The sequence below is a fragment of the Myotis yumanensis genome, unplaced genomic scaffold (assembly GCF_028538775.1).
Source record: "Myotis yumanensis isolate MYYU_CA2020_CCGP unplaced genomic scaffold, mMyoYum1.0.hap1 SCAF_11, whole genome shotgun sequence".
Classification (NCBI taxonomy): domain Eukaryota; kingdom Metazoa; phylum Chordata; class Mammalia; order Chiroptera; family Vespertilionidae; genus Myotis; species Myotis yumanensis.
Genome location: NW_027223762.1, coordinates 5,093,718 through 5,118,949, shown reverse-complemented (window position 1 = coordinate 5,118,949; position 25,232 = coordinate 5,093,718). Strand labels below are relative to the sequence as shown.

At 51.7% G+C, this 25,232-nt stretch overlaps 1 protein-coding gene across 2 annotated transcripts in view; it reads left to right on the top strand.

The window, feature by feature from the left end:
- The window catches only part of CYRIA (CYFIP related Rac1 interactor A), an 85,986-nt gene that overhangs the window by 22,893 nt on the left and 37,861 nt on the right, over positions 1-25,232 (top strand). Inside the window, exon 2 of one of the 2 annotated variants that reach the window (XM_070428705.1) lies at positions 18,273-18,424. The gene's annotated coding sequence lies outside the window, so the exon portion shown is untranslated. The remainder of the gene's footprint in view (positions 1-18,272; positions 18,425-25,232) is intronic. The other variant, XM_070428706.1, reaches the window with a different exon arrangement.

The following is a 25,232-nucleotide window of genomic DNA, read 5'->3' as shown; positions in this document are numbered from 1 at the left end:
TTGGGGAAGGTTTTACCTCCAGGTCCTTGCTTCTTGTGTTCCTCCTGCCTACACATGCCTTGCTGTTGCCTTTCTCTGTGGCTAAAAGCTGTTTGCTTCTTAAACTACAGTTCAGAGATCATCAGCTAAAGTCATTCATTCAAGCATTTGGCAAATATTTATTGAATGCCTGTGTTTGTGCCAGGCATAGTTCTAGGCACTGGGGAAAGAAATCAGATAGTAAATAAATAAATAAATAAATAAGACTGCGAATAACTCAGGTAAGTATAGCAAAGTGATATTTATTGCCTTTTAGTATTTTAGACAATCAAAAGAGGAATGGGGAAAAAATGGAGCAGAGAAAAGGGGGTATACTTGGATGTGTGCTGATACATTTTCAAGATAAAGCCAGAAGAATTCCCTGAAGGATTGGATGTGGGACGTGAAATAAAGAGGAGGCTAAGATGATTCAACGTTTTGTCCTAAGAAACTGGAAGGATGGAATTGCCATTAGCTTAGATGAGAAACACTGGGGATGAAGCAGGGTTGGGAGGGGAGATGAGTTCAGTCAGAGGCCACAGTAAGCTCGCCTTAGGCATCCAAGTGTTGATTTTGAGTGAGCTGTTAGTTATTGCCAGCACAGGAGAGGTCAACAGCTGGGAATCCGAACTTGAGATTAGCATGATGTGGCTGATACTGAAAGCCACGCGACTGGGTGAGATAATCCAAGGAGTAAGTCTTGCTGGAGAAGGGAGAGATGGAGACCTGAGTCCTAGGGAAGGCCAATGACAAATGTTTGGGGGGGAAAGAAGGAACCAGTCAAGGAGACTGAGAAGGAGCAGTCATTAACTAGGAGGGAAAAGTAATTGACTGCCATCTCCCAGAAGTCAGGCAAATAAGATTTCTTAGAAGGGATGATGACTCGATTGTGTCATAATTGCTGATGGTCTTGTAAAGGTGAAGACTGGGAATTGCCTGTTGGATTTGGCATCATGGAGGTCCTTTTTGTCACCCACCTGGGACCCCAGCTCACAGAGCTTGCCTCCTCTGCATCCCATGTGCTCCTTTAGTAATGCTCTTCTACACGCAGTGATGTGATCTGTGTGGGTAGCTGTGCCTCCCACAGAATAGCTGCATGTCCGCAATTCTGGAGCCATGCCCATGAACATTGCATAAGAGAGGCCCCTGCCTGTATCAGGACCTACCTAGCATGAAAACACTGAGGTCAATTGGGCACTCCTCTGCCTTCAGATACCTTGCAATGGAAGGAGAAAAACAAGGTGTATAGAATCCATTATAAAAAAAAGAAATCAGCCCAACTGCCAATGCTCAGTGGTTGAGCATCAACCTATGAACCAGGAGATCATGGTTGGATTCCTGGTCTGGACACTTGCCTGCAAGTGGGCTCAATCCCCAGTTGGGGGCCTGCAGGAGGCAGCCAATCAAGGATTCTCTCTCATCGTTGATATTTCTATCTCTCTCTCCCTCTCTTTTCCTCTATAAAATCAATAAAGATGTATTTAAAAACTTTTTTTTAAAAAAAATTGATTGACATGTAGTAAAATGGTGAGAGTTCAAAGGATAGGGAAATTTTCCTTGGGAGTCAAGGTTGAGTCCATGGCTAAAGTGGTCTTTGAATTTGCTATTAAAGGATGAATAGGATTTGAAATGAAGGAGATGGAGTGGAGAGAAGACTCTTAGAGAAAAATAGAAGAGCAAGACCACTCAGGTGGGCCCACTGGAAAGGAGGCACTGAGCTGGAAGGAAGGCTGTGGGAGGAGAAAGAAGGATGAGGCTAGAATTTTGGCCAGGGCCTGTGCGGAGAGCCTCCAGGGCTGGGCTTTATCTCTTAGCCAACGGGGAAATCATGGCTTTTGAGCCACACAGTGGGGCAGAGGTGGCTGTGCTCCTTCAGGAAGAGTCATCTGGCTGCCTGTGCACGACCATTCTGGACAGAGATGATAGGCCTAAGTCAGGGCAGCGGCCGTGGGAGGAAATAGGAGGGACGGAGAGACACCGCAGAAGCCGAATCCGCAGGACACAGCCCTCCAGAGTGCAGGTTGCAGGGAGTGTAGCTTCAGCCCTGAGCCCCCCCCCAAAACCAAGTGCAGTGACTCAGGTGGCCCCTTGTCACCTCCACCCCCATCCTCTTCCAAAGTGCCAGGGTTCAGGCTTTACACTGGCTCATTAATGAACTGAAGCTGGCTGACTGTTAGAGCTCTGTGACTCACAGGGTTGCTGCATTTAAGAAACTAAGGACCCCTGAGCATTTCAGGGCTGCCCACTGCACTGCACCCACTTTAGAGAGGTGAGCATGTGAGTGCCGGCGAGGGCCCGTCCAGGTCACCTCCAACCCCCGTCTCGGATCCTCTGTTGAATCTGAGCTGATCAGCTGCATGCAGCATTTTCAGGAATTGCTTTGCAAGAGCAGTTCTCAAAGCCCAGAGAGACAATTCATGGTGCCACCCCGACCAGCAATGCCATTGGAAATGCTAAGCGGCTCAGACGGTGCCCAGGCAGCCTGCCTTCTCCTTTCCCCCAGCAAACCCAGCCCCAGGAGCGTGGCCGCGGTGCCAGAGCATGGAAACCTTCCAGCTGCTCTGTGATTCTCTCCGCATCGGCTGGGTGGGCTGAGACAGGGCAGGTAATGGCACCCAGGGGGGTCAGCCCCGATTTCAGGGAGATTGGAACCCCAGGCTGTGGGGGAAAGGCCTGGCCAGCAGCCAGTCCCAGCATCCAGATTCATGTGGCCGTGGTGTGGTGTTGGGGGAACAGGCTTTGTGGCAAGGCTGGCTTCCTCCTGAATTTGCCCATAAAAGGATAAAAGCGCTGCTCTCTGCTCGGCATTGGGTAGGGTTGCTGATGATCAATTTTTTTAAAGAGTGGATATTTTTTCACCTTTGTACAAGGAGTGTGCGTGCGTGCGTGAGTGTGTGCGCTCCCGCTTTCACACAGTTTGCAGCCTGTATGTGCTACCAGATGGATTCAGCCTCATCTTTTATCTAGTGTTACAGGAGACAAAACTGGAGCTGGGTGATATGCTGCCTCTTCAATTGAAGAGAGAGAAAAAGAAATAAAATAAAAGGCTCTTTAAGGGAAGGCCTTATGGTAGAAAAGAATGGTCCAAAATATTGTCTGGCTTTACTCAAAAGGCAAACACAGAAGATCCATTTAAAAGCGATTTTCTCCCTCCCCCTTCCTGTCGTCTCCAAAATATATGATCTCTGTGTCAAAGCAGGCCAAGCTGCGAGGCGGCCATGAATTATATATCAAGAGACATCATTACCCAGGAGTCTTGGACAAATGCCCCATGGTTTAAATTTTACAAACCCCCCCCCCCGCCCCGCCCCCCGCTAGTGGCAGCAACTTCTGTCCTTGCCTTCTCCCTGAGGTGGAGAGGGGGCGTCTTTACAAAACGTAGGAGGAGGCTTGATGCTAATAAAGGCAATTGTGCAATGGCTGGAAAGGGACCCTCTGAAGGGGGCTTTTCTCCCCCACACGGGCCTGCACCCCAGGTGCTTGGGCGGGAAGGGCAGTCTGCCTGGGGAGCTTTGTCCTGCCTGCTTCCAGAGGAGGCAGACAGCCACAGAGCCGGGCTGAGGGAGGGGGGAATCCATCAGCCCGGCGTTCCTGTGCCCACCGCCGGGGCACAGACAGTGTCTTTTCACCCGACAGCAGGTGCGCTTTAGCCACCTCTGCCCTCGCTGGGATTCAGGAAGGGCTTTGTGGAATGATTCTTCCATCGGACATTGGAAACATTAACTGGGTACCTGGAAGGTGCGCTTTGGGGGTTGCTTTTTTGCCACTTTACAGCTGTTGCCTGGATCTGAAAATTAGCCCAGAACCTGGGCTCCCAGGACAAGCGGTCCCAGGCTCAGCACTGGGTGGGGTGGGGCCCTCCTGACAGGACACCTACAGTGGCAGAGAGGGTCTCAGCTTCCTGCGCCCTACTCCCCCCCCACCCCCCCACCCCTGTTTTTATTCTTCCGGTTAGAGGTGTTTCAACTGCCCTCTGCTTTACAGGCTTGAGGGAAGTCCTGCATAATTCTCCACATAGCTTCTCTTTGTTTTTTAATCTCTAATAATCCTTTTATTCCCCTTCTCACTGTATTCTTATCATGCTTTGGGGATATAGAGGGGACATGGTGTTTTCCCCATTTTAGAGATAAAATAATTAAGGCCAGAGCAGAGAAGTAACTTGACTGAGGTCCTACCTCCAGAGTGAGATGTGTATGAATATGATACAACACACCACTCGGTCATGTCAAATAGTAAAAGGTAAAACCCTGTGATGGAGCCCCCATTAGGAGTGTCCAGTCCTTCATGAGGCTTGGCCGGCCCAGAGCTTTGGCTCAGCCCCGCCTCCCAGGTTGGTCCAGGCTTCTCTCCACGCCGCCCCGCCCTGCCCCTCATTTTCTCACATCCAGCCATACCCAACTCCATGTAGTTCTCATTCCAGAGCTTCCTCATTCCAGAGCTTCCTCACTCCTGTGGCTCATTGCCTGTGGCCCCTGCATGCGCCCCCTGCCCACTCACAGCCTCAGGGCCCTGTTTGCCCCCCACATCCTGTGTGGACTCAAGTCTCATCTCAGGCAGTGAGTGACCTTTCCATGAAGCCTTTATCCACTGTTCCCACCAACCGGTGAGGGTAGGTGCCCATCACTGGTGATTCCACATCAGCCTGCGTTTCCATGACAGCGGCCACCCTGTGCAGGCGGTCCCGGCCTCGCGATGGCTCGCATGACCCGTTTTCCACATTACGATGGTGCAGAAGCAACATGCCTAATCAATTCCATGAGATATTCAGCATTTTATTGTAAAACGAGCTTTGTGTGGGCTATTGTAAGGGTCCCAAACGCATGGAAGGCAGGCGAGGCTGAGCTATGATGCTTGGGAGGTTAGGTATACGAAATCTATTTTTGACTTACGGTGTTTTCAAGGTACAGTGGGTTTATCGGGATGTGACCCCATCGTAAGTGGAGGAGCATCTGTATTTTCATTGTTGTCTTACGTAGTTACTTTTTCTGCGAGCTCATGAGCCACCAGCAAACATGAGTGAGGAGCCACACTTGGTTCTCAGAATCTTCATCTGCGAAGCAGAAGAAACACAGGCGGCTACTGATGGACTGTGGGGTGGGCCTCGGTGGGACCCTTCCTTCTCCTTGCTGTCCCCCTGGATTCATCCAACAAGGACCCCACTCACCAGGTATAGCTTGGTGACTGTCCTGCCTGCCTCTCAGGTGTGTGGCTGCATTCAGACTCCACGGTGAAGCCGCAGTCGCTGCCCATTCATTACCTCCATGGACCCAGGCCCTGGACCCTGTGCCCAGTGGACACATTTAAGAAGGAGGTGGGTCTCCCAAGTCTGTGGTGTCTGACCTGGCACTGAGTCAGCACGTCACTGGGGGACACGCAGGTCATTAGGGTTGAAGGAACACAAGAGTCAAGAGTCAGACAGACCTACCTGAGAATCCCAGTTCAGCCATTGACGGGCTGTGTGATTTCAGGAAATCCACCTGAACATTCTGAGCCTTTGTGTCCAGATCAGTAAAATGAGAGAGAGGGTATGTAAAGCTATTTGCTAATAATGAGAGATTATTTTGAAAAGCATTTGGCACATAAAGAATATTTAGAAATGTTGGCCATTAATAGTATGAAAAAAATCAAGCTTGCAATCTAATAAATCAGGAAATTATTAATAAAATAACAAAATAATTTTGCCACAACTGAGGGAGTTATCATATTGTTGCTTTGGATTGTATAACTTTAAATTTAAAAAAAAAGAATTTGTTTAAGGCACAAGCATCAGAACCAAATAAATTCATTAGCTGATTAGCTTTGGGGGCATTTCTTTACTTTTCTTTTTTTTTTTTAATAAAAAAAAATTGTCTTTACTTTTCTTTGCATTTACTTTCCTCCAAGACCTCCGTTTCAGGGTCATGGTCACAAGAGTGAGAGAGAGGTGAAGGACGGAAGGGGTGAAATTCAGCCGTGGACAGAGCAGGTTCTGATGAAGTCTTTGCTTTGAAATGTTTCTCTGGAGCTGTCTTGCTTCCTCCCTCCGGGCCCAGGTCCTGCCTGGATTGTAACCAGCCTGTTCCAGGGCTCCAGATGAACCTTGGAGTTGAGTGTTTAGAGACCTGAGCAAGAATGTTCCCAGGGTGTGTGTGCAGCATTTGCATTTGACTGGGAGTCACGAGAGGAACTCAGAGCAGCCCTGGGGGCATCGCGCCTCCTCCCCTGAGCCCCAGCCCCTCATCATAGAGTGAAGGGGTGGGGCACAGGGTTGCTTGGTGGCTTCCATCTCTGGCATCTGTGCCTCTGATTTAGAGTTGAGTGAGCTGTCATTCATAGACCAGGAAGGGCAAACCAGCTCATTACTCTGCTCCGGTGCCTGGGAAGCCACAGGGTCCTGCACGTCTAGAATGAGCTCTGAGCCCTCGGGCTTTTAATTAAAAGGCTTTGTGAGTCAGATGGTTCAGGGGGAGACTCAGATCTGCAGGGAGACTCCAGGGAGGTCCTCTGTCCTGTCCTCCACTCCTTGAGAAATCTGCCACTCCCAGCGCGAGGATGGAGGATGGGGCGTTGGGATCCCAGCAGGGGACTTTGGGGAGAGGCTGTGGTTAAGCTTCCCTCACAGCCCCGCTGACTCCAGGCCCCCAGGGCTAGTCTGTGTGTTCCATGTGGCGGCTTTTCCCCTGTGTCTGAGCTGTGTCAGCCTAGTCCGATTCTGATACCTTCCCCGTGGTGGCCACAATGCCCGGGGTGTTTCTTACCCAGTGCTGTTTCCGCTCAGGGTGGTTTGTGCTAAGTGTATTTTCAGCCCCAAGTGGTACAAGGGATAAAAGGATTTTCTACCAAAAAAAAAAAAAAGTGGTTTCTAAATGTGTCAGAAGCAGGGCTGCCTGCTGTGTGTTTTTCACAACTGCCTCCCCAGAGGAGGGTTTGAAAGCCTCACCTTTCAAGATGTTTCAACTCATATTAGAAAGTGACTTAAATAAAATCGCTCCTCTGACCACCGCCACTGTGCTCGCCGGGCTGGTGATTATTTGCCTAAGCGGAGTCTCCAGGGCGGGAACATCACACCGCTTTTCCCATGTTCCTCGCAGAGGAGGTGAGATTGCATTTGTCAGATTCTTCTACTTGTTGTCATCTGGGGCCTGGGGGAATATGCACCCCATGGAGTGTGGGCCTGCTAGACAGAGCACAGTATGGTTTCCACTGAACCCGTTTGCTTTTCCCCCAAACCATGACTGAGCACCTACTGTGTGTCGGCACCATGTAGGACAAGAGCTGACTTACTCTTGCATCGTCACCTGTAGGAATCCCCACAATGGTCTGCCACTGGCCTCTAGGTTTCCTGACAACTGACCAGTTCCCTTCCGATTTCTCCTGGACGCTGATATGTTCAGGGAGCTTGAAGCGGCCACTGTGTTGAATATCTTTAGATCAGGTTTCCCAATCTTAGCACCACAGCCATCTAGGGCAAATTCCATCTTCATTGTAAGGACCGTCTCACACATTGTAGGATGGTCTCAGTATCCCTGGGTGCCAGCGGCACCAACAATTCAGTTGTGGCAATCTAACGTGTTTGCAGACATTGGCAAATATGCCCTCACGACTTTACATGGACCCAAATGCCCTTCTCTCTTCTCTCAGTTCATATAGTTATGTGTAAAGAAAGCCAGGATTTTTGTTCCCTTTTTATAAGATAATTGAAGACCATGCCCTAACCGGTTTGGCTCAGTGGATAGAGCGTCGGTCTGCAGACTGAAGGGTCCCAGGTTTGATTCCGGTCAAGGGCATGTGCCTTGGTCTCGGGCACATCCCCAGTGGGAGGTGTGCAGGAGGCAGCTGATCAATGTTTCTCTCTCATCAATGTTTCTAACTCTCTATCCCTCTCCCTTCCTCTCTGTAAAAAACCAATAAAATATTTTTTTTTTTAAAAAAAAGATAATTGAGGACCAGAAAGAGAAGAAACTTGCCCATCAAACAGCTCCAACTGAGGCAGAGCTGTAGCTACAATTTAAATTTCCTGTCTTCCCAACCCAGTGTCCTTCTCCTGGACCCATTTAGTGGTGGGCTGATACATGTTACAGAACCGATTCCCTGGGAAAAAACAAAAACAAAACACACCTGATGAGGAATGTTTGCCAATTTCATGGTGTAAATACTCCCACCATGGCTGGTTTCTACTTATCAGACCTCACAGAAGCTAAAGTTGGGGAGGAGGGATATGTAATTGGCTCTGGTAAGCTGGTGTCACCTGGATCCAGGAGGACTTGGCTCAGATATTCATCTTGCCTCCTCTGGACCTTGTCCTTCCATCAGTCCTCCTTCTCTCATAATCACACACGTTTATTAGTGTGGAGTGTGATGGGGGTGCTTTAGCCTGGTAAGGGTTTTTGATCATTTGTTTGAATAAGCATAGAGCTGTTAGAATGAAATGTTCCCTCTCCCTTTTTTGTTGAATAAACATTTCTTTCTATAATCTTTCTATTTAAGGGGATGCAGGAGCAGGAGGACAGAGCAGAATCCCTAGGGAGCTCATCAGTAAGGTCTCCTGGACAGGAACCGTGGGCTGTTGCTCAGCACCAGATATGTTGAGTATGTGGTGCTTGGAGGTACAAGAGAGTGAGGGCCAGGGGGCTGTTGGATATACTCTGCTAGATAGAGTGCAGGAGAAGGGTCTTGGCTGGAGTTTCAGTCCAGATATAAGCCTCAGTGTCCACCCTTGTGAAAGGACAAATAATAATCTTCTCACTGTCGATGAAAAGAGCAAATGCACTCTTATGTCTGAGCTTCCCATGCCTGCTCTTGCATTTGCTTGTTTGGTGAATTGGCTGGTTGTCATCAGATTGAAAACTCATCAAGCCTAAGGACCTAGTTGGTCTTGTGGTTTTGACCTTGGCCATGGTTCCGTACCATATGCTTCTAGCCATCTCTCCATGGTCCAGCATCAGACCTGGGAGAGCCCGGGACTGTGGGAAGAACCCTTCTCTGGTTAGCAGGAGACCTGGTTTCTCCTCCCACTGTTGGTGCTACCTCATTACATAACCTCGGGGGGTAGTTTGGTGTGACTGGATGTGGGTAGCCCCAGAGGAGGGGTGGGGGCGTGCTGTGGCGTTTGGATTTGATCCCGGAAGTGGTGGGAAGTGCCTGAAGGGTTTTGAGCAGCAGCAAAGACTCAATGCATTAGAGTTGTGCTTTAGGAAGTAGTTTGTGCAGAGCACTGGGCCGGAGTGCGGCCGGATGAAACCAGTTAGGAGGCTGGTAGAACAGTCCAGTCCAAAAGTGATGAGGTGCCCCACGGCTGCTGAATGCTGAGCAGCGCAGATAGAAAGTGCTGTGAGAGTTCGGAGAAGGAGAGGTCAGTGTGAAGTGGGGTGTCAGCATATCAGAGAAGGCTTCACGGAGAAGGTGAGGCTGCTGCTGTCCTTGAAGGATGATAGAAGGAATGGAGGTGTGTGGAGCTATAAGTCTGTGTGCATACCAGGGCAAGAAAACACGAAGCTGCAGTAAGCCATATGGGGCTTAAGTTGAGAGCTTATATGAAGGATGGTTTTCAATTCCTATGACTTGAACGCTAAACCCGGGAATATGGATTTTGTTAGACAGCGGTGGTTCTCACAGGGAAAGTACATTTTCAGTAGTTGATTTCTGTGGGGAGCTTATTCCCAGCATTTTCCTGTCCAGAGCTCCCCCCTTTCTTGGGACCAGGTGAGGGTGTGTGATGCACCCCTACAGCCCTGAGCTGGGGAAGGCAGAATCGCTTTGAGTCTTGAGGCTGAATGGGCCTGAATGCTCATGTGCCTGGTGATTCGCCGGGCAGCAGGGACCCTGGACCGGGAGCAGCTGTGCTATTATCTCAATGCGGTCTCCAGGGTGTGCTGCCTGGGCCAGGGGACTGTCCTCAGCAGAGGAGATACAGATAAGCCGGCTGCCAGCTGTCGCAGGTACCTTCTCCATCATTCCTCCTCGCGTCATCCCCGAACCACTCCCCTTACTAAGAGTAATGGAAATTCCCCGTTTTCTCCCACGCCTGCCTGGTAAACGTGTATCTGGATCTGTTCACGGAAGGGGAGGATGGCCAGCCTCATAGCCTTTGAGTAAAATGAGATCGGTGCTTTCTGGGAGGTAAAGCAGATACCATTACCTCTGAGGCTCATAGGAGAAAACAGGCTCAGAGGAGAAAAGCAACTCACGAAAGATTGCACAGCCAAGAATCGATGGGGTGGGAACTAGGAACCAGCTACCCGTGGACTTGAGCGTGTTCCTGTTAGATCAGAATGGGGGCGTTCTGCAGGACAGGTTCCTTTAAGTGGGGTTTTGTAGCAAATCGCTTTCTCAAAGGGCAGTGTCTCTCGTAGGTGAAGCTCTTACAGTACACTTTGTTGAAAGGCTGTTCCAGACACTGAGGGTCCCAGGTTCCCAAGTCCACTTCATTGGCAGGGAGTGACTTGCCCAGTGTCTTAGAGAGACAGAAAGTCAAAGCAGGCCCTGGCCAGTGGCTCGGTTGGTTAGGGCGTCATCCCAATACAAGGCTGTGGGTTTGATCTCCGGTCAGAACACATGCAAGAATCAACCAATGGATGCAGAAATAAGTGGAACAACAAAGCGCGCCCCCCCCCTCCAAAATCAATCAATAAATAAAAATTAAAAACAAGAATGTTTAAGGTCAAAGCTGAAACAGGAGCCCAGATTGCCTGCTTTTCAAGCCCCAGTGTTTTGCCATCCCCCAGCCTTAGGGGGCAAGTGGGTCTTCTTAGAAGAACACCCAGTGTAAGCCACCCAGAGGTGGCCCCTGTCGGTGGCTCTGTGGGCCAGGGGCTGCAGGGAGCTCACAGGTGGTATGTGGCACTTGGTGGTGTTGCCGTGGGAGACCCGCCTGGTTGGGTACATGGGTGCTGCCAGCGTTTGCAGATCCTTATAGCACGCCAGCGTCTGCGGGAACTTGGCAACAAATGGCTGCAGCCAGACTGGCCCTCAGATGGTGCCCAGTGCAGTCCTGCCAGGCCCCATTTCTTAGTTTCCTATTCCTGGGCAGCACTGGCCTTGAACTTCCACAAGCATCGTTTACCCTGACAGTCCAGGTCAGCGCTGTCTATCTGTGCTGCTCGGCATGTTTTTAGGGGCCGTTGTATTTGCTGAAGTTCAAATAGGTACCAATACTGCACTGGCCACTTTTAATGTTGGCGGTAACCATAGGACCCTGACATGGAGCTATTGCTCCCATTATAGAGACGGGCAGCCAGGGCTCAAAGAAGCATTGGTCTTGAGGCCCCAGGCTCTTTCCACAGCCCATCCTCCCACTAATACTGACACGACCACTTGATACACTAGCTACCTGTGGGCATCCCAGTCAGCCTCGGACACAGCCTCTCACCAGCCTCTTTCTCGGCTGTATCCCTGAACCTCCTCTGCCCTCCCCAGCACACTGAGCTGCTCACTGCCTTCCAGGAAGCCGAATTTTACAGATCCCACCCTCCACACGTCATGTGTGCGGGGCTCTGGATAAGTAAGACATTCCCCTCCTCTCAGGAAACTTTCCATCCATCAGCAGAGATGAAACATGACCCTCAAGAGCTGCGGTACTTTAGTGGAGAAAGCTCATTGGGTCTTCAAAGGAGCCCACCGCGGCCTGCTGGGCCATGTCCTTCATTGTAAGGTCAGCATTGGGCAGACTTTGCATTTGACGATCAGAGAGGAGAAATGAGGGACTTCAGGTCACACCTCCCAGCCAAGGCCACGCTGGGGGCAGACCCGGGTCTCCTCGCCTCCCTGTGGAGCCTTCCCTCTCCCTCAAGCCGTCGTCCTGGCTTGTGGTCCAGCAGGGCCTCTGCGGCCTGAACTGTGTTCACTTCTGTCTTTAACATTTTTTAAAATTTATTTTTCAATTACAGTTAACATACAATATGATATTCACTTCAGGTGTACAACATAGCAATTAGACATTCGTATGCATTACAAAGCGATCCTCCTGATGAGTCTTATACCCGTCTGCACCTTCCATAGTTATTGCGACATTATTGTCTGTTCCCTGAGCTGTCCTTCCAGCCCCACGGCTGCTTTTATAACCGGCAATTTGTACGTCTTCCTCTCTGTCTGAGTGCCGCCTGCCTGGAGGAGATGAGGCTGCCGACGCCTCAGACTCCAGCCTATCAAGTCGTTACAGCGACACCCCTGAAGTTGCCGCCCTGGGAGGAGGGGAGCGAGCATGAAAGGCCCCAGGCTGACTGCGATGTCATCGTACTGATGTTTGGGGTTGTCAGAGGGAGGAAGATACTCATCTCATTTGATTTCTCACGTGTCCCTGCTCCCCAGCCCAGAGGAGGACATGATGATACCAACACCGAAATCCTGTCGGAGACAGAAGCCCCTGGCCTGGCCCATCTGTTCAGATGGAAGACTGGGTGGGGTTTCCCGAATCCCTCAGCCAGTTTGACCCGTGTCCCTGGCCACGCACATGGGGGTGCTCACCTTCTTGGCTGTGTAGGTGGGACAGGGGTCAGAACCGACGTTAAACCACAGCTCTGGGAAATGGAGCCAGTGTGAGCTTTGGAGCAGAGACCCAGGCTCTGGTCTTGCCACGGGCCACTGCCCTCCCACCCCAGGTCAGACGTCCCATCTGGTGTGATGGACGGACCCTCCATGGCTGTGGAGCGCAGAGGTTGGAGTGAGCGCCGTGAGGTTGAACTTGGGTTCAGTTGTGTGCTTCACGACCAACTCCTATAAACGTGTGCTGTTAATCGTGGGCTGGTACCCGGCCTCGCTGAGTCACCCTCCAGCTGCTTATCTGTAAGATGTGGCTAGTGGGCATGCCCTCATTTTCAGCAGGACCCATGTGAGGGCCAAGGGTGACAGTCACATGATGTGATGGGCAGCACAGTGCCTGGGCAGAGGCAGTGCCCAGTGAGGAAGAGTGGCATTCTTCAGTGCCACCACCGTCACCCACTCCTTGACCCCTGACAGTCTCGGATCGCCGAGCCCAGGCCGCTCTGGTTGGCCCCCGTCAGGTCTCTAGGCCGCTCCCAGGACAGGGTTCTCACCGTGGGTTCCCAGCACGCTGACATGGAAGACCCTGAGTGGGTTCCCAGCACGCTGACAGGGAAGACCCTGAGTGGGTTCCCACACGCTGGCACGGTGGGGAGACCTGCGCCCCAGTCCTGGCTTCTCCACCTCCGTGCTGAGTGGCATTAAACAAGTCCCTTCCCTTCTCTAGGATGGAAGTGTCTCCTGAGTAATATTAGAAATGATAATAGTTGTTGTCATGATACTAATAGAGGTAGTGGGTTGCATGGCGCCCCACCCCCAAAGGCGAGTCCATGCCCTAACCACCACGGCCTGCGGACATGACCTAATTTGGAAAAAGGGTCTTACCTACTTACCAAGTATGACCACTTGTAGAAGCTCCTACACAGAACAGATAAGGAGCCTGGCTTAACTGCCTGCGTGGCTGCAGGAGAAGGGCCCAGAGCCACCGCGCCCCCCAGGCACCCCCGGACCCTCAGGCCCTGAGCCTCGGCAGAGCTGTCAGGAACCTGTGGGCTAGCCGTCCTGTCATGCTCTGTGATTCAATAAATGCCAGGTCTCTTCCGACAATGGACGGACGGAGGCCTACGCTTTTTTGTTGGCATTTACTTTACCTGAACTGATGGGAGAGTGTGAGTCAAGACGGGTCCCTGGTTTCAAAAGAAGGCAGATTCTTCCTCTCCTGGGGCAGATTCCTAAGAAGGCAGATTCTTTCTCTCCTGGAGCAGATTCCTAAGAAGGCAGATTCTGAGGGAACAGCAAGATGAAAGCAGGCTCTAAGTGCCGCCTCCGTCCTCCCTACCCTCTGGCAGGGTCAGTGCCGACTGGCGGTGGAGAAAGGTCAGGCGGGTCCCAGCCACACGCTGCCCCTTGAGGCAACAGGGTCTGTGTCCTGTCGGTGGCCTGCAGTCTCCAGCTGCCTTAGGGAGGAGAGCCACCGAGCCTGCACGTTGGGGAGTGGCTGGTTATCAGAACAGCTGTGCATTTGGGCTCTGGGGGCCCACAGTCCTTTTGAAATATATTATTGCCCAGCTGGTGTGACCTAGTGGTTGAGCGTTGACCTATGAACCAGGAGGTCCCAGTTTGATTCCCGGTCAGGGCACATGCCCAGGTTGCAGGCTCGATCCCCATTGTGGGACGTGCAGGAGGCAGCTGATGGATGATTCTCTCTTGTTATTGATGTTTCTCTCTCTCTCTCCCTCTCCCTTCCTCTCTGAAATCAATAAAAATTATATTAAAAAAATAAGTGAAGCTGGTCACACCCTTGCTTCTCCCATCGTAGCACGATGCGTCATAACCTGTGGCATCGGCCTGATTTATATGCAAAGCCTACAGGCCCAGCAGATGGAGAAGACCTTTGGTGAGCTAAGGGGCGGGAACGGTTGCAGAGGAATGTGTGTGTGGATTGGAAAGCCCGGGATTGCTGGGACAGTTCTCTCCCAACAAGCGTAATTGGCCCTCGGGGCTGTGGGTGCCCACATCAGGGTGCCCACATGTCCTGGGTGCCTGCGACCGTCCGGCTCATGCCTGTTGTCCCAGTTGTCGTCATGGTTTGCTTCCCACTCCCACAAGCACTCAGTTTAGATGGTGAATCCCATGGTCGCCCTCATTGTATGCGACCGAATACCTGCCCACGTGCAGATGCCACGGGGATGACGCACTCAGGCAGAAACCTGCACCCGTGTTGCCGACGGCGCAGAAGCCGGCTGTGGGTCGGCACGGGTGCACGGTCACGAGTAAGGCATGTAACCATGTCACAGCACAGGCGGTGCACAGGCAGTGACATCACAGGACAAAATGTCACACAGACCACAGAGCGTGCAGCAGCTCCTGTCTCATACCAGCTGGCTTTCAGACCGAGGAAATTACTTAGTGTAGCTCAGCTACAAATGAGGAGTAATGACACGGCCGTCACAGAGTGGGAGTAATTACTAAGGACCTGCGGAAAGCCTGGCCTGTTTCCTGACACATAATAGGCTGCCACAGATGGCATCATCATCATCATCATTATTATTATTCCGTGACTTATTATTTGGGCTTTAATCTCCCCGCCTCTGAAGTGGTGAGAGGTGAGTTCTGTGCTGTCCTGTTCCCAGGTCTTCATGAGGCTGAAACCAGAGCCTGGTGTCCCTGCGAGTGTGTGTGACCGGGGAGTGTGTGTGATCTGGGAGTGCGACCTGGGAGTGTGTGCAACCTGGAAGTGTGTGCAACCTGGGAGTGTGTGCGACCTGGGAGTGTGTGCGACCTGGGAGTGTGTACAATCTGTGAGTGTGTGCGACCTGGGAGCATGTGCAACCTGGAAGTGTGTGTAACCTGGGAGTGTGTGCGACCTGGGAGTGTGTACAATCTGTGAGTGTGTGCGACCTGGGAGCATGTGCGACCTGTGAGTGTGTGCGACCTGTGAAAGTGTGTGCGACCTGTGAGTGGTGTGCGACCTGTGAGAGTGTGCAACCTGTGAGTGTGTGCGACCTGTGAGTGTGTGCAACCTGAGAGTGTGTGTGACCTGGGAGTGTGTGCAGTGTTTGAGGACTTTTGACAACATCATGGTCACCCGCCTGTCCCGTAGGTCTGTTCCCCTCTGACATGGGGATGGATTCCTAAGGCACCAGCCCTTCTACTCACCCTGAGGACTGTCATCTTGGCCTCCCTGTCCCCTCCCCAGCCTAGCCAACTCCCTCCTCCCTCCCACCACCAAGCCATGCTGTGTACACACCAGGGCCAGATGTCACTGACTGGTGCTGGCTGACTCCCGGGGGGGGGGGGGGGGGGGGGAGGAGTGGAGGACAGGGGTGTTGAAGGGTAGGGGCAGGTGGGAAGGAATTGGGGGCGCTGCCACCCAAGGGGGGCTGGGGACAAACTCCTTGTCCTGTGGGCCCAGCACCTCTCCACATTCCCACCTGGAGCCTTGCTTCCTTCCTCTGCCTTTTATTCCTGATTTCTTCCCACTGTCGGCCCTCCCGTGTGCCTCACCCTTTCCCTGTTGCTGTCACTGCTTGCAGAGGGAGTGCTGCATGGTGGCCTCCAGGGAGGTGGCCCTCGTCCTCCTGGTGCCATCGGCAGGCTCTAAGTCTCCACTCATCAGTATCTGTTGCAGCATGATTAGTGATCATCGGGCTTGTCTATTTGCGTGGCTGTTCTGCTTACCAGGTGGTTGCCATCCTTACGATGCCCACTGGGAGTGGGGGACTTCTATAAGAGTCTATAAGCAAGTGAAGTGGCAACATGGACAGGAGGAGACTGGAGGTGCATAAAGGCAGGTCCGGGGGAGACTAGCCTTCCCCTGGCCTGGCCTGCTTAGCTTTGTGGTAGAAGAAAGCGGGGCTCTGGCTGGGCCCTGTTAGGTGAACCCAGGCCCAATCGTATACACTGAAAGCAGGTTACACGTTAGAGAGCAATCGAGAAGGAGAGCAGGGGGTGGGGTGACACCCCTGAGGCTCCCTCACCTCAGCCGCTCCTCTCTCGTTTCCCGGTCCTTGTGGGCGCACCTGGGTTCTTGGCCACAGCCCAGAGGTGAGGGACGCGGCCTTCCCGGGATTCCTCTTTGGGAATTGCTTCTGTCCTTTGTCGGCACCAAGTGCTCGTGGGAGACAGTGCCTGTGCCAGGGCGCCATCTTCTCGGGCCGGGCCCTGGGCTGGAGATGTCATGGGTACCAACCCCAGTCTCTCCCCGCTGCCACCATGACCCGCTTTCCCCAAACGCAGAGCCAGCCCCAGGGACTCCGGCTCAGAATCACTTTCTCATCAGGCCAAGGACTTTTCAGAGTTGCTGTGTTTTCTCTATCATTTCCTCCCCCCACACTTCCTGTTTTTTTCTTCCTCTTTCTCCACCCCCACCCCATCTCTCAGCCCTGTCCCTGGTTGCCTGAGAACAGGAACAAGCGTGGCGCGTTGATAATCGTGATTTCCTGACCTACGGGCCCTCTGTCTGCTGCTCAGAGCTGGAGCCAGAAGGCCCAGCCTCTCCGGGCACGTGAACCCCGGCGGGGAACAGTCAGGAAGCCGGGGCCCCAGAGCACGGTCTGAAAGAGAACCTCCTAAAACTAATTCTTCATGTTCTTGCAGCAATTTACAGCTTCCAAATTATATCCTCCTGCTTTTGAACTAAAACACTGCAGAACTCCCAGTGTTTTGGCCAAGTCAAGTGTCGATGGGCACAGCCTAGGTGTGGGAGGGAGACAGGAGTTTATTAAATGATTCTGCACCATGTTCTCCTCGTGATTCCGCGGGTCTTTCCAGCTCTCTGAAGTTAGGTTCCCTGACCCTTTGGGAAAATGAAGTCGACGGTATTCATGAGGACAGATTAGGGAAATACATCTGTGAGATTCACATGGTGCGCCTGGCCGATCTATTTGCTTAACAAATGCAAGCTCCCTTTTTTGGTTTTGGTTTTCTGCACAGGGAAATGGCTCTTCAGAAGTACAGTAGCCAGAAAAATTACCTAATCAGTGATGCCCATGGGGGAGAGTCCGTGGCTGTTGCTGTCTTCCTGAAACAGGGAGAGTGAGAGTGAGAGTGAGAGCGAGAGCGAGAGAGAGAGAGAGAGAGAGAGAGAGAAAGAGAGAAAGAGAGAGAGAGAGAGAGAAGCAGATAATGAATGACAAAGAGATAGATAGAAACAGAGAGAGAGGGGGCAGACAGAGCAAGAGAGAGGGGAGAGCAGAGAGAGACCCACTGAGAGACTTACAGGCTGGGTGCTCACATGCCCGTCCCTGGATAACAAAGCCTGCCCGCCACTGGGCCCCTGGGGCACGCTGTTCCATCACAATATTTTTCTAAGGGAAACAGGGAGAGCCACCCCGACCACATGCCTGACGTGGACTGTTTTACTAATTTAGCTCCCAGGGTAAAGCTGCAAAAACAATACCAACAGCAATCTGGAAAACGTGCCACCTCCCTTTTTGAAAATCTGTGTTTTTTTTAAAAAAAGGGGGAGCTTTGCATTCAGGGTCAATGACCAGTTGTTTGAGGAGTCAGCCAGACCATGTGGCTGCTTTCTAAAAAATTCCAAAGGCCAGAGAGTCCAAGACACGTTCTCCTCTGGGTTCCTTGTCCAAGTCGCCGAACCTCGAGCGAGGCTTCTCTGAGCCTCAATCTTCTCAACCACCAAACAAAAGCATGAAGCAGGGTTACCGCGGATTTCTCTCAGCCTGGGAATCTGAGATTCGGGGACTCTCTGCTCTCCTTACAAAAAAAAAAAAAGGATTGTTATTGGAGGAGAACAGGAAATGGCCTCTCAGTAACATGACTTGCATTCCTTTTAGCAGATTATCACTCACTTAAGGACAGAGAAACCACCAGACTCAAGGGGGCCGTAGCCCTGACCGGGGACCGGACTTGTCTTGGCCGAGGGCTGCTCCGCTGGTCCGTCCCATCAGCCTGGATTGGTGAACCTGACTCCCAAGAGCCTCTCCAGGTAAGAAACAGCTGACGGGCGGCAGCAGGCTGTGCAGTGACGCCCAGCACTTTCTGGGTGGGGATGTGTGATCTGCACGCCTAGAGAGTACATATGGGAAAGTGTTACGGAGGGTCGTGTTTTTCATCTAGATAGCGTGAGTTTCCTTGAAAACTGAAGCCAGAGCATTTCATAAAGCTGAGCACAGTATAGAAGGTGAGCCCCGGTGATTTCCAAGGTATTTTCCAATCCTGAGGTCCCAGCGCCCTTTATCCCACAGTGCTCCGCTGGGAGCCTCACTCGCTGGGGAACAAGGTGTACCGGTGCTCCCTTTCTTCTTCCCGTGGTTCCTCTTCCCCGTGGGGCTCCCTGAGAGCGCGCCTAACTCAGAAGAAGGAGGCGAGTTTCGGAATGAGGCGGACCTGACTTGGAATTTCAGTTCTGCTATTTATGAGCTGACTGGTTTTGCCCGCATCGTTTTAAATCCCCAACGTTCTGTTTCCCCATCTGTGGGATGGGACAGTGCAGTCTCATCTGTAGACTTAAAAGGACAATGAGAGGACATAATGTGCTAGCTTTGTTTCTTTCTTATATTAGACCTCAAAAAAGGTTAGCTTCTCTCCCCATCCAGGCTTACTTTGAACAGTTAAAATATCACTTTTCTCCTCCATTGGGTTCCATGTGGGCCTTGGGCCTTGGTTTTCATTTTCAAAGAGCCTCAAGGTATCTAAAAGAAGAAGGAGAACTTTAGGAGAGAGGACAGCACAGGGACACCAGCAACCAGTGCATCCAGGGGCGGGCCTTGTGCGCACACTCCGGAAGTCCCAGGCAGTTACAGAAGAGAGAGGCTGTTACCAGGCTTTTGATTCCAGAGCTTGTCCTCAATAGCAGCCCTCCCTCGCCTCGGCTCTGGCCGGAGTGCCCTTGCAGCCCAGCCATGGGGATGGCGTGCTCTGTTACACCCAACGTCGGGGCCCGCTCCTCTCCCAGCCTCTTGACCCATCCTTTGTCACTCAAGGTATTAGGTGAAAACCAACTCCCTCCCCGCAGCCCTTTTCCTGTTAGACCAGCAGGGTCTCAAGACCCGGGGGAAGAGCCTGACAGCTGGCATCAGTTAATCTGGGGGCGGGCCTCCTGGCCTGGCACTCAGCAGGAGTTCGCTTCAAGAATGTGTTCCTCCAGGGCCATGACATGGGCTTTCTCCTGTGTCTGTTAGCTCTGTGGGGCATTCATTCATGCAGTCATCCATGCATCCCACAAACGTTTATGGGGCACAGGCTACTCAGCAGGCATCCTTGGTGCTCGGGGTACAGCACGGAACAAAACCAAGTTGCTGTCTCATGGAGCTTGCATTCCAGTCAGATCAAGGGATTGTCAACAGGGAAACAGGCACACAAACATTATATCAGGCAGTATTAAGTGCTACGTAAAAAAATAAGTCTGTTCACGCCAGAGAGCTGGGAAGTTGGGAGAACGGGCATTCCTCTTCTCTAAGGCACCAGGGAAGCCTCCCTGGTCTGGCGTTATCTGAGGGGGACCTGAGCAAAGTGAGAGAGGGGGGCCTCTCCAAGGCCCCATCCCTAAAGCATTCTCATAGAAATAAGGGTGGAAGTTCTTTTCTCACAGAGTTTTATTTACTGAGACTCTAGAGATGAATGAGACTTGGTGCCATGCAAGGGGCCCGTGGCCTGGTGCTTAGACAGAGCTGCTTGGGGAAGTGGTGTTGGTAAATGGGGTTGAAGTGAGCAGCTGTCCTGATTTGGTCGTTGTGAAACAGATTTGCTAGAGTGGGAATTTTCCATTGGAACCTCCCCCTGGTCACTGCTACCAATTCTCTTGGAATTCGTTCACCTAGACCATTGCCAAGTCTTGGCTTCAGGGGAGAGGGCGGATCAGTTCATTCAGCAAACATTCGAGTGCCTCTTGCATGCCAGCGCCAGTGCTAGACACCAGGGGTCGGTGGTGATTAGATTCAGCCCCTGCCCTCGAGTTGTTTGCGGTTTTATCGGGAGACCTACGAGTGACTAGACAACACACACTTGCCAGCATTGTGTACGAGTGGGTGTGTGGGAGCCCAGAGGAGGGGTCTCTGACCCACTGAGGTGCAGAACCCGGGAAGCTGCCTAGAGACACGCTACCTCCACTCAGTCCTAGACTTGAGGGCTCATCAGGCAGCTGAACAGCAGGGAGGGTGGACCTTTAGGGTGGGGCATGTGGGCAGAGGGGAGGCATACGCAAGGCTGCCCCTGGGAGGCCCTGTGCGCAGCGCCATTCACTGTAGCTGTAGAATGTGAGGTGACTCTGAGAGACTGGGGGACTCGTGCGGAGTGAGAAGCTGGAACCTTGACTGTCAGGCCAAGAGGATGAGTATGTCCTGAGGACAGCTCGGCGCTGTGAACCGTTCTTTAAGCAAAGATTGATGGGCGGCTAAGGTTGGAGTTTTATGAAGCAAAGGGTCTAATTTTCTTTGACCCCCAGTTCCTTCAAGGGCTTATGTCACACCCATTCTTCCTAATGTTATAAGACCACGGTTTCCTCAGCTGTCAAGTAGGTGAATACAGACGGGCTGAATGGGATGTCCATTGGGAGGACATGGATCTAGGGCACTTCCAGCACTGAGTGCCCCCAGGAATGTTCACTGCGGACAATGCTTCACGGGCAGTCTTGGTACTAAATTGCTGGGAGATGATTGGAACACGAGCCTCGTTTCTGCTGGGAGAGAGTGGCTGACAAAAGGCCATGCTGTTCTAGTAGAAACCATGGAATGTAGGTCTCGATGTGTTTTCTCCCGGTCAGAAAACGGATGGATAATAGTCACCTCTTAACCCTCTCTCTGCTGAATACTGAACTAAGAGTGTTCTCTTCAGAAATGAGTGGATTCATTAGGTAGAGAGTACCCGAGTGCCTGCCTCAGGCCAGACACTGTGAGGCCTTGGAACATCAAGACACAAACGTGGGCAGCCCCTCGAGGAGGGCATTAGCTCGTTGGGGGAGGAAGGAGCCGAAGTCACAGGAGCAGGCGGTGAGCAAGGGTTTGGGCCTGAACAAGGTGATGTGGATGCAGCGAAGGAGCATGCGCTCTGCCCAGGGAAGTCAGGAACGGCTTCCACGAGGGGCTGATGAGCTGGGCATTGAAGGATGATTAGGAGTTGGGATCTGGAAGAGAGATGCTCGCAGTACAAACAAGGGCCAACACTCAATTCTCTGTGATGCTGGTGGGGAGGAAAGAGCCAGAGTGATTGTGGTGCACAGATAATGCCTCCACTCTGCCTTTGAAAAATCCATTAGTAGCCACCCCCTCATGTTCCCGCCTTGTTCCCAACAGGGACTAAAAATAGTTAAATTAACTCATTTGAGTTGATCTCTGACCCCTTGGAGGTGTGAATGAGCAGAAAAGGATAAAGGGGACCAAGAAAAAAGTGGCGAGATAAGGAGAAGAAATCCATCATCATCCCGAAAGAGAGGAACTGCTTGATGGTGGTGTTTCGGTTTTGGTGCAGAAGGTTAGCTGTGCGTTAAGACTTGTTGGTGTGAAATGCCTGCGGGCACCACGTGCAGATCCCTCCACTTGGCCCAGCGCTGGTGTCGGGGGAGGCAGAGGGCTCAGGACATGGACATGGAGGCCCCCATGTCAGGACAGGGCTGCTCTGGGTGAGTGAGTGAGCACAGGCCCCTCTGTGTGCTGCCTGGGAGCCTGGCCTGGCCTCAGCCTCTTGAAGGCCCACAAAGACTTGCTTGTTCTCCCCTGACATCAGCCTGGCCCTCAGGATCTCTCTGTCCTTCTGGGGCAAGATCTCACAGAGAGATAATGGAGTGAAAGGGAAGGGGGGGATCAAGTGAAGGCTGGCTCTGTGTCACCATGCCAACCAGAGTGGAGGCTAGAGACATGGTGCTTGCCCACCTGCCAGGCCACACCCGCCAGGCCACACCTCCCAGGTCACATCCACCAGGCCCCACCCACCAGGCCACACCCAGGACAGCCCCAGGCTGCTGAGCTGCTGGTCTGACCAAAATAGAAGCTACTGGCATTGGTCCTGAGAGACCCTAGCTGTCTGGTCAATCATGGACAATACATTAGAGGATGACATTAGTCCTAGCTGCATACAGTGGGTTGATCGTTTAAGTAAGCAAGTATTGCATTTAAACACCTGGGTTTTCTATTTTAGCAAAGACTTATAGAGAGAGTTTGGCCTCAGAAATTTCACAAAAGCTCACTGTTTAGAGGGCTGTGTGAGAGGGTCTGGTCTAGCTTCTGTCTGATCCCTTTTTCGGGTGGGTAAACCGAGGCCAGGAGAGTGGGAGGCGGAGCTGGAAGTGGCCCCAGGGCGGGAACATGTACGGAAGGCACTCAGCACACACCTGGCCCACAGCGGGGGTTCGGCCCGAGCTCCTCCTGGTTGCTTTATGAACTTCCATTTGTGCTGTTCAATGAATGAGCTCCCTCCTGAAGCAAAATGCATGTTAAGCCAGGACAAGAGAACTCCCGGTTTTCTTCATCCTAAACCGACCAGCCCTAAAACAACCTTCTAGTTATAGACAGGATGGAAAGGGAATTTGACATTGAAACTTCAATGCTTAGTCTCAGAACTTCCGGCCAAGGGCAGACTAGTCCTTGAAAGGTGAGCCGGCGTCTCCACTGTCCCTCCAGCGTGTTCCCCACACTCCACTGGGCACCCAGCGACCCGAGATGGTTCGTTTCGCCGGGTTCTCAGATGGTATGAACGGAGGAGGGGCCCCGGGCCTGGAGTTGGAATAACGATTGGCCGTCTTCCCGTGGAACGAAGAAGTAGCCTAAACAATATTTGATCTGCCTGTGAGGGCTGCGGACCCGACAGCCAGTGAAGGGCAGAGCTTCCAAAGTTAGTCATCTGTGGCCGCAGACACCAGCCTGGGAACCCAGGCCGCAAGGTCAAGTTGAAATCAGGACAACACATGGTTTAGTCATCAAGAGCAGGGCTGGGCTTCAACATCAATTGGGAGATAAACTTGGTGAGTTTGTTTGTTTGGTTCCATTGTGGTCCGGGTTGATGAATCCAAACAGGGAAGTCCCGCCGTGACTTCGCTGCCTTCTCTGTGTATCGAGAGTTTCCTGTGGGAGCACCTCCATGCAAGGCACGTCCCTCTGCCCCCCTGTCGGTCTGTCAGCCCTAGGCTGGGGGGACAGATCGCTGATGGAGGCTTCCCCACTGTCTTAATTTATGCGTCCAGAGTAATTTCCAGTTTCACAATATAACTGTAAGTGAAAGTTTCTCCAAAGTGAGTGGTAAGAACTTGTTTTTATAAGCTTGGAGTCAGATTTTAGCCTTAAAAAAAAATCCTTACTCTTTGCAACTGGAGTCAAGAAGATTTAGCCACAAGACAGATGTTTCCCTGGGGGGCGGGGGGGAGGTGATTTAAGAAATTAGAGGAAGGGACGTGGGGAGGGGAGGTGGACAATTCCTAAGCCAATTGGTTGAATCTATTAATCTTTCATTCCCAAATGTCACGGCTCCTTTACTTATGACCAATCCTTTTGAAATGATCTTGAACAGGAACTGAGTTGGTGATGCATTGGGTGCTACAGCTGTGGGTATGAACAATTCTTACAACTAAGAGAAATAACATTTAGAAAATATTCAGGATGCTGAAATTGATCCTCTGCTTTCACAAACTTCTGTTTTTATACTAAGTACCCACCCACACAGGGTACTGCAGTGTTTAATATGAGATGGTATCTCCCCCTAGTGGATAAACTACTTAACTGCAAGCTCTTGCATTTGCCCCAAGAAAAGCTGTTTTAAATATATCATTTTAGTAACTCTTAAAACTAAACTACTTATCTACTTTTCAGAGTTATTGTGAGAATTAATTGAGATAGTTTGTGGGAAGCACTTAAAATTTAAGGACTATCTGGTAATGAGGATTTTTTGAAGCAGGGGACTGAGGGAAGTAATCTTTTGATTCTTTCCTTCCTTTTTTCCTTCCTTCCTTCTCTCATTTCTTTCATTCTCTCTCTCTCTCTCTCTCTCTCTCTCTCTCTCCCTCCCTCCCTCTCCTTTTCTTGGCCACCCATTCTCCTTCCTTCTTTCTCTCTTTCTAATTAAGCAGCTGGAATTCTGACAAGAGGTTCTTGAACATAGGCTTTGCCCTGGATGCCTTCACTTCACTCATTTTTTTCCTATTTACTCAGAAACACATCCCCTGAGTGGACTGTTTTGGATTCAAGCATAAGCAAGTTCTAGTTCTCAGCCTGGAGTGCTCCCCTCCCAGCAGGAGTGGCAGGAATGTGGAAAGGCGCACACTGTGAGAGGACTCGGGGTTATGGCAAGAGAGGCAGGAGGCAGGGGCTTCACCCAGGACTGGGACAGGCATCCAGGCCCCAGGATGGTGGGGGATGGAAGCTTGCTGGGCAGAGAACTACCCTGAAGCAGGTTCAAATGCCACATAGGAAACTGGTCCCTCCCGGAGATATATTGGGGGGGAAACATTCAGGCAGAAGAACTAGCAAATGCAAAGATCCCGTGGCAGAAACGTATGTGATAAGTTCAAGAAAGAAAAAGCGAGGACGCCAGAAGCAGTGACTAGTACAATGCAGGAGGGAGGGGTGTCGGGGATGAACCACCTTGGGATGGCATCACCTTGGCCTTGCTGGTTATGATAAGGACCTTGTATTTCACACCGAGTGTAACAGGAGGTCAGTGAAGGGAGCGAAGCCGGTGTGGCATGATCGCCATAGCTGCCTCACAGCAGCTGGCTGAGCGGTTGGGCGTGGTTAGAGCTCTGAGATCTGTTTAGAAGGCAAGTGGAACTCAGGGCAGGAGATGGTGATGGCTGGTAGCTTGACCTAGGG